The sequence below is a fragment of the Triturus cristatus genome, chromosome 3_2 (assembly GCF_964204655.1).
Source record: "Triturus cristatus chromosome 3_2, aTriCri1.1, whole genome shotgun sequence".
Taxonomy (NCBI): domain Eukaryota; kingdom Metazoa; phylum Chordata; class Amphibia; order Caudata; family Salamandridae; genus Triturus; species Triturus cristatus.
In genome coordinates, this window is record NC_140584.1 from 966,280,242 (window position 1) to 966,290,466 (window position 10,225).

Consider the following 10,225-nt stretch of genomic DNA (forward strand, 5'->3'; position numbering starts at 1 on the left):
CCCTTCCTGAACCCTCGTGGTGATGGAATTTGATGCCTATGGTTCGAACCATAATTCCTTGTAAGGAATAAAGCCTTTCAGAACCTCTAATACCACGGATTCTGCCTCTTATTTTTACTGAGTTATTCTTACTAGACTTTACCGCATAAAAAATAGTATCGGTAATTAAATATTTACCACAGGTCACGTAAATAGATGCTATCAACATCAACAAACAGTACATAATCTGATTCAGGTAGTGGTTCATCTTGTATATCAGGTCTCGGCTTTGTGCAAAGTTCAGTAACATCAAGGCAGTCATGATCGACTTCATCTTCCACCACATCATTCCCAGGCAGGGGAAGTAACATAGCAGGATTGAGTGCAGTACAACATTTCAGGGTCAGATTCTTGGCATCAAGTATCACTTGTTCATACTTGGCAAGCTGCCTATTGGCAAGGTGCTGCTTTTGAGTATGGGTCAGCAACATGTCTACTGAGTGGGGTACAAAAACAGTTAAAGGGTGACCCATAACAATGTGCTCACAACAGCTTTAAGACATCCAGGCTGAGCAGCGGCTACAGGGTCAAGTGGGGCAGAAAAATAGGCCACTGGCCTTCTGGCATTCCTGTGTCTTGGGGGTAAGCACTGAAAAAGTGGAGTACTCTCTTTCACTGCAAAACAAAGGAAAACATGTTATAATCAGGCATTCCCAGGGCTGGTGCATAGTAAAGACATTCTCGCAGCTCTAAGAAGGCACGCATGCAGCAGCCATCCCATGGTACCGGATCTGACACGTTTGTGTGTTAGCCTCTGAAGAGGCTCGACCATCAGGGAAAAGTTGGTAATCCAGTGTGGACAGTAGCTCATCATTCCCAAGAACATTCAGACTTTCCGGGTGGTAGGCGGATTCATTTCCAGAATCACCGAAATTCTTTCTTGGGACACCTTCCTTAGTATTTAATCAATGTGATGTCCTATATATAGGGCTTCTTTTTTGCAGAATATTAACTTTTTCGGGGACACTTTATGTCCTTTCCCAGCCAATTGGTTCACCAAAGCAAAAGTGTCATGTTTGCAAGCCTCCTGTACATTCGACGCCACAAATAGGTCATCGATATACTGGACTACATCTGAGTAAGGGAGCATCACTAAAGACTCTAAGTTCTTCTTGAGGATCTGATTGAAAATTGAGGGGCTCTCCGTATACTCTTGTGGGACTCTGCACCATGCCAAGACACAGCTGCTGAAATGGAAAGCGAAGAGAAACTGATCAGCATCATGCAATGGTATAGAAAAGATGCTGGGCTCAAATCAAGGACAGAGAACCACTCAGCCTCACTTGGAATCTGAACAAACTCTCAGCTGGATTCTGAACCATCGGACAACAAGGAACCACTATTGAATTGACCTTTCGTAGGTCTTGGATTATTTTGTACTTTCAATTGGGTTCTGTAAGCCTGTGATGGGTGAGTTAAATGGACCACCTCCCCCCACCCCCCAAAATCTACTTCAAGATGCCTTGCTTAATCATTGAGTCAATAACTGAAGTCATCTCAACAATGGTTTCAGGAGTCAAATTGTATTGCAGGATTCTCAGAAACACAGCATGTGGCTTTATACTGATCTAGACTGGTTCAACGCATTTGATAAGTCTGATATCTTTACCCGAGAAGTCCCAAACTGCAGGTAACACTGTATTTCTCAATTCTTAAAGGCAGATCATATTTAGTCAGTAAGGGGTACATTCCGATGTCTGATCTCTGTTGGGCTAGTTTAAAAACAATGTCCTCATCATGAGTGAGAAACTGGATGCCATTTGGTGTGCAGCAGATGGAACAATTTAGCTTACATAAAAGGTCACGTCCAAGTAGATTGACGGGTCATAAATCACACACCACAAGTCGGTGATGATCATCGAAAGACCCTATTTTGACAGGTACCGCTTCTGAAACTGGGCTAGTCATTTGTTTATTTGCAACTCCAACAACTTGGATTGTTTGTCCCAAGAGGGTTAGTTAGGAACCTCTACTGTTCTTAAAGTAGAACGGGTAGCACCAGTGTCGACAAGGAAGGAGACAGGATTCCCATTAACCTCGTCATCCATGCATGGACCACTCTGGTCTACCTCCAAGGTTGCCCCAAGTACACGATCCTCCCCCTCTCTCTGGCCCTGTCATTACCACCGGTATGAGCTAAAATGTAACTGTCTGCTTCATGAAATATTGTTGATACGTGTTCTGGTTTACAAAAGGGTTTGTATTTACATTGGGGACTGGATTCACATTATATCTTTCGACACATGGGACATTGCCATTTTGCTGTGGCATCAGGGCTTGTGGAACTTGCATCACTTGAGCTTGGGGCACATTGGGATTCTGAACTCTTTGTCTCTGTCCTTACTGTGTCTGAACCATGTTATTCCCTTGAGACTGCACACATCCACCATTCTAAACCTGATTTCCATTACCATTATTACTAGCATTAAATTGACAATCGCGTTTCCTATGCCCCAACCTGTCGCGAACACTGCAGGGGTTAGGTTTCTTCCAAGTCAGCATATCAACCCCTGTTCTCGGGTCAATCGGGACACCTCATCTTCTACCTTCCTGTGGAAACCCTTGCTGTTAAAACCTTGCCCATACCCTCCCTGCCATCCTCCTCTGTCCCAGAAGGAGACATTTGTACTCTGACTCTCTTTGGCTACTTTTTTTCTTGACCATCTACCTTCCCATGTATCCAGCTCACTCAATTTTCGGATGTAAGACATTAATTCTCTACTCTGTAATTTCATTTCAGGTGTTTACAAGATCTTGGTCACTGAAGCTCAAACTGTATTTTTCCTGCAGTACTTTTGACCTCTGTATGTCAATCCCATGTTTGAGATAATTCTGATAATCTGTAATGGGCCTACCCTGCACGTCTAGTTATGTCTTTACACAGGAATATTAGTTTGTCATCCTGATAGGCATCCAATCGAGACAAGCCAAGAGTTCTGATTATCATTTATTCTAATTCTATTTTCAATCTGACCACATCTATGACCCTTTCTCTCGCTTGACCTCAGCGGATGTCCCACTCGTTCCAGGATATGCATTATTTGCTGGAGTCTCTATGCCTCTGAGCCAATGATCAAATTCTCTGGATGTCAGAGCTGGGGTATGAAGAATTATTTTTCCACTCTAAGTACCATTGCTTGGACCAGGCGGTAAATGCAAATGGAACATGTCAGAATTTAGTGTTCCCATAGGCGTCTCTGTCCTAGGGACATTGTAATTCACTTTTTGAGGTGTATCTACCATGGGCAGAAAAAAGGTGATGATCCTTGAGAAAATCTCCTGGACCAATCAATCCCAGTCAGATTACTGGTAGGGTTTGCACTTGAAATATCTGTTGTATTCCCTTGGATTGAAACCATAGAGGTCTGAGGGTCCTGTCTCAGCATTTAACCTGTTGAATTGCCAGCTATGGTGTTTGTCCAGGGAGGAACTTCTAAAGTAAGTGCAGTATTTCTTGTTGCTCTAGGCTTATACAAAGGAACTATAGACCTACAGTGACGGGAAGAGTTAGTCAATCTGGGGTGTTCGGAGCATGTGAATTGCACTGTCATTGCCGAATTTTCTCAGACTGAACTTAGATTCATATTTACTGGTGCCTAAGGGACATCAAACGTCCCACTCATAGATGCATTACTCACTTCACCAGTCTGTGTTTCATTATATGGAGGTGTATGTTTTAGCAATAATTCAGTCAAATCCTCATCTGGTTTCATGACACTCTCCTCAACTCTGTTCCCTGTGTCTTATGGCTCTTTATAATTTTTCTTTTCCTTGCATTTAACTTTTACTTCTCCTTCACTGGTCAATGCAAGATATAATCTAGCTCCCTCCATGATGTCAGTTCTCCAACCTTTCTGTTCTGCATCCCAGCTAGCATCCGCACAAGTACGTCTAGATTTTTTTGACTCTCCCTCGATATCTCTCTCTCTCTGCCTGATGCTTCATAATATGTAGCTCTAGGAGGTGGCTTCATTTCATTCAGTGTCCTCCTTGAATGCTCATTGAGTCTCAAATTGTCCCATAACGAGGAAATGATAAAGGACTATCTTTTTCAGTCATCCTGTGCCATTGTTCGAGCCAAACACATGTGAAAACCCACATCTACAGCCATAATTTGACCTGTTGTACTTTCAGGGGGTGCCTCAACTCCTTTTCTAATAATCACAGTTACATCTACCCCTTCACTAGGCCTTGTAATGCTTTAAAGAAATTCATTTTAAATCAGAATATACAAGGTCTAAAAATGACTTTTCATTCGAACCAGGAAACACATTTTCACCCACAGTTCTCTGTTTCGTGATGACAACCAATCCCAGCACGGCTCTCTATGACTTATTCAACCAATACCAGAGCAGCACTACACCAACCAACCTATATCAGCATGGGAAACTGTGATGTCAATCTCTCTCCTCGCAGCAGCTGACACTCCTTTACTGTTTCTCTTGAGCGTGTTTCCTAAACAATTCGCACAACACGATGCAAGCAACTTCAACAACTAACTCTGTTTGCTCCACTGTAGAAATGAAAGATTATTCATACACCCCAAAGACAATTTGGAACCATAGTTTTCGACCTGTTCTAGCATTCACTTCAAGTCAAACCTCGACCAGTGGGATCATACTCGGACTGATACATTTATTCCTTTTGCACAGAGATCAACTATGCCAACCACAGCTCACACTCAAGCAAATATCTAGGGCCCAAATATGAGTTTGGCATTGTGGGAGTGGACCGCCAAGCCACTGCCCTGCTCCCATACTGCCAAACAGGACAGCCACCTGTCCCCCAGATTCTGAGTAATTTCGTGGTCTGGCGGGCGGCTTGGTGGTCCCACAGCAGTGCACTACAAAGGCTCATATGTGAGCAATAGAACTGCACCACCCTGGGACCACCAGTGTACATTCCTGAAGAGCATCGACTGTGCAGTCCATGCCGTGCAGGAACAGGGGTACATGCACATAGAGAGGCACAACATGTGCCACCCTGCATGCACCCCCATGCACAGGGGCAAGAGGAGGCCCTGTAGGGCCCCCTTTGTTTCCTCACTGCCAGCAGTTTCATGGCATGAGAACAGCCATGAGACCACTGGCGGTGAGGAAACTCGTAAAATGCTTGGCAGTGCTGCAGCGGCCCCTGTTGAACAGTTTATAGCAGTTCCCCATAAATTGCCTCTCCTGAAAGATGACCACGTTCAGGCTATGCTGCTGTAGATAACTTATACCTACCCACTTCTTGATCTTGTTGCCGAGCTTATTAGCATTCCAAAAGAGAATACTCAGCCTCTAGATCTGGGGTAGGGGCCTATGTGGTTCCAGCATGTGCCCCTGCATATTGCAATAACCATTTACCAGTGGCACTGCCGATGGCATGCCATGCAGTATACCCCTCCAGAGCCCGATTTGTGGCTATGTGTGTAACTCCCTCGATGTAACTGCCCAACTTGCCCCACCCTGCAACCCTGCGCTCCCAACCTAGAACTGAGGTCACCCCCATTCAAATGGAGTCTGTTGCTCCACACCCATCAAATCTATTATAATTCAGCCACTTAAACAGATATAACCTGTGAAGTATTATTCACCATCACTACCATCCCAGCATGAAAAGAGAACATACACAGACAATAGCAATGTTCCAAGTGTCACCAATGCCCCAGCTGGGTTCCTGTGAGGCAGCAAGGTCCAAATCCCTCGGTTTGGTGTCCACAGATGAGGGACGCTGCTGCTGTGGCCAACAGCAAGTGCCTGTTTGGACCAATGGTGTCGCTGGTACCATCAATTGCCACCTCAGGTTCGACCACTCCACCATCCAGTCCCATGCATCTTCCAGTGTATCAAAGAATAGGGTCTTATCTTTAAAAAGGACCTAGAGGCGTGCTGGACTGAGAAGCATGTCTCACAACTTCTGCTTTACTGAGGTTATGGAGGAGCGCTGTTATTGCACTTTCAATGTATATCAGGGAACACCATAACTTTCATAGAACCGCAGGTTTGTGTGCTTAGCTGGTGCGAGGACCTCAGGATGCTGTCACGGTCAGCATAGTTGAAAAGGCAGGCAATGAAGGGCCATGGTGGTACCCACAGCGGGGTGAGGGATTAGGGACCTGTGGGCCAGCTCCACTACGAAGCACAGAGAGATGTCCTCAGCTGGTACCAAGGACTTTAACCAAGCCTTGGGGAATTGCATAGGGGCTACCCCCTCCACCCCCTCTGGGATCCCCGCAAAGCAAATGGTATTACGTTGAGAGCGTCCCTCTGCATCCTCAGCACGAGCTTCCAGCTGTTGCACCATTTTCAGAAGATCCATACGTTCTGCCTGTAGACCCTGCAAGTTGTCCTCAGTACTAGAGATCCTTTCCTCAGCCTCTGAGACCCTGCTAGTTGTGTTCCGCTGACCTTGTTAAAGTTGTGAAATGTCAAGGCTGAGCTCACTGATGTACCCTTCCAAGGATGATCGTCAGTTTTGGATCATTGGAGAATGCATATAGTCTGCTCACACTGTTTCTTAGCAGAGCTCATACCATTGACATTCCAGGTCATGATCGCCAACTTGGCCATGCTTTATGATTAATGAGATGGGAGGGACAGAGGCCCCTCAAGTGTGCAGGTGGAGACCGCTGTGTCCCCATAGTGTCTTCCTGGTGGTTTGTGAGTGACCATATGCTGGTAACTGAGGACGAGACCTGGTCACGTAAACTATCTAACTCCCCTCCCCAGGCACGTACATCGACATCTGATTGGCAGCAAGAGGCCCGCGGCACACAGGCCACAATAGTCAGCATCAGACATGTTGGTCACCAAGTCATGGTTTTAGATTACGGTATTAGCAGTTTGGGAGTTACTAAATGACAAGGTCCCTGAAGGAGAACTAGAGTCAATTGATTTGTTGTCTGAAGAAGCAGTGTCAAAGTTATCAGAGGCTTTATGGGGGCCTGAATCCCACAGCCAAGAGGACATGGACAAGCCAAGAGAGTCTCCAGTTGTGATTCAGCTGGTGAAGAAGCACTGGTGGAGACCGACTGGGGTATATTTTGCCACAAGTGTGACACCCAGAATGGGTTGGCTGGTCCTGGGTGCGAGGGATGGCAGTGTTCTGTTCAGGAATATTTTTATTTTGTTTCACCCAGTCCGAAGCGTTTGTCAGTTCCATGAAAAATTATGTATGTTAGTTTGCAATTACTTAATTTTGTGGGGAAAAGCAAAGCGTTCTTGAGGCCAACTTCCCTCAGTCTTCATTTTACTCCTAGCAAGGAAGTGCAAAGATGCTGCATCGCAATTGTGTAGTCTACAAAAATCATGATGCAGGCGTTCTCGTAGTACAACTGGTGGGCCTTCCTGGTGGCTCTCAGGAGCATATCCTTGTCTTTAAAGTTTATTATGTTTGTCATCACTGGTCTGGAGGGAGAGGCAGGGCGTTGCATAGGTACTCAGTGGCCATGCTCTATGGTAAAGAAGGAGGAAAGGCCCTTTGGGACGACATGAGTGGAGAGCTAATTCTCGATGATGGTAGTGGTATCGGCGCCCTGCGTTACCTCTGGTAGCCACATATACGGATGCTGTTCTACCTAGAGTGCCCTTCTGTATCTTCTGCTTCATCCATCAGGAAGCGTTGAAAATACAGAAGGTCCTAGCTCTGTTTGGTGAGGTTGTCCCCTGTGGCTTGACATCTTGGAGGGCTGTTTCATTTTTCTTCACTCACTCTGAATTTTCGCTGGTCATCTAGTAGTGGTCCAAGTTCTTTGACTATTGTGTAAATCTACACCTGTCCTACTCTCCTCAAAATGCACATACCACCAGCCATTTAGGCAGTTAAGGTCCTCCAACAAGGCATTCGTACGGCCAGATTTGGTGGCAGGGCCTTCTCCTATTTAGCCCCATCTCACTGGAATAAACGGCCCCTCTATATCTGCACTTGTTCAGACTTTCAGGCCTTCAAGAAAGGGCTGAAAACATAGTTAATAAAGCAAGCTAACACCATTATGAATGAATGGAAAGTGAGTCTTTATTGACACTCACCGGAGAGCCACCGCACCGCAGTCATCACATACAAATAATTGCCTGAAGTGCTCCCTAGTGTTCTAGTGATGCACCTAACATTCTTCCAGATGCATCACACTTAAAGGGAAAGATAAAACACATCTTCCCTTTACAAAATGTTGATGAAATATAGTAAAAGAAAATAAAGAAAGAAAGAACAAGAAAGGTAAGAATACATCGTTGGCGAACACGACAATGTAACAAAAGACAAATGTAGATACAATATTGGTGAACACTACTTGGGAACATAATCACTAAGATACAATGGAGGCTTCCTCACCCTCTTCCCTACTGACAGAGAATCAGGTTGAACTCCATCATGATGAACCACCTTCTTATTGGTGTCTGCTGCCCCCACACATTTAGTGAGGCGAGACATGCTCCAAACATCTCCACCATTCAGCATAACCACATTTTTCATGACTTTAACAATGCACCTAGTGCCCATAAACCTGCTTTCACCTTTGTGGGACCATACCGTTTTTTTTTTTTTATAGACACCATGTCACCTACATTCCAAAAACATTTTTTAACTCCCTTCTTCTCATTATATCTCTTTTTGTACATATCCTGGTATCTCCTCACCTTAAGTTTGGACTCATCATTTGCAACATTCTTTTTAGTATGCAACCACAGGGGAGTGAGTTTTGATCCAGCTGGCCTCCCTCTGAATTTTTTTTAAGGGAGTTACACTGGTGACACTGTTGGGCACATTCCTGTGAGCCTAGAATTGTTCACGCAATACTTTCTTTAGAGGGATGTTCGTTTCAACAGCAGTTTGAGCACTAGCCCTAACCAGCCTGTTCATGCTTTCGATGAGGCCATTGGCCTGTGGTGCGTAAAGGGTTGTGCGATGATGGGTAATGGAGAGATCTATAAAATATTCTTCCATTTCTAATTAAGGGAATTGCACACTGTTGTCGGTGACTATTACATCAGGTATCCCTTCTGAAACAAAAATATCTCTAAGGAATTCTATGATGTTTTTTGTGATAACAGATCCCATTCAACAAGCTGAAACCCATTTGGACGACCACAAATCTCTCATTGGGTGCTAAAATGTCAAACAGCCCCACAATATCTAATGCTAGTTTAGTCCAAGGTTGGTCTGGTAACTCCACTGGTGAAAGTGGGTTAATTCTTACTTTTTTAGACTGGTCATTGCTCGCACACTGGACACAGTCCCTGACCACTTCCTCAACCTGTCGGTCAACTTCAGGCCACCAGTATGATTCTCTGACCCTGGACTTGGTCAGATAGCGCCCAAGATGCCCCTCAAGGGCGAGATTGATAATTTTTTCACGCAAACAGATGGGGGGAACTAATCTTTCACCTCTACAGAGGTTCCCTTCTACTATGCATAGCTCATCACGCACATTCCAAAACCCTTTCACAGCTTGGGGCACATCAACAATTAACGGCCATCCCTTGACCACGTAGTCATCCAAAATCATTCTAGAGTCATCAATTGCAATTCCTGAATTCCATTCAGAGTTAAGGGCCGGTTCTTTGACCCATGATATGACAGACTCAAAACTGGTTAAATTAGGCTTATCTAAAGGCATCCTGGACAAGAAATCTACAGGCACATTTCTCAACCCTGGCAAATAGTCAACAATTAAATTATACTCCCACAACCCTTCAATCCATCTCTAGATCCTAGGTGTGGTGTTATCGACATTTCTGCATGCAAACATATGGACTAAAGGTCTGTGGTCTGTCCTTACAAGAAAAGGGAGTTCCCAAAAATAAAACCTAAAATGAATTATACCCCAACTACATGCTAGGGCTTTGCGTTCTATAACAGAATAGCGCTCATCTGCACCTTTAACAGCACGCACAGTTAAACCCACAACTCTTTCACAGCCATCAACAACTTGTGAAAGGACAGCACCAAGACCATGCACACTTGCATCAGGGGTTAGGATCGTTCTTTTTGTCACATCAAAGTGTCCTAGAGTGGGTATGCAAGAAATAATTTCCTTAACTTTGTTAAAAGCAGATGCACATTCTTCAGTCCATACAAATTCTGCTTTCTTTTTGAGTAAGAGTCTCAACGGGTGTATGACACATGCAAAATTCTGAATGAACTTTGAATAGTACTCAGAAAGTCCAAGGAACAATTTAATTTGTTCTTGTTGACAGGCGTTAGA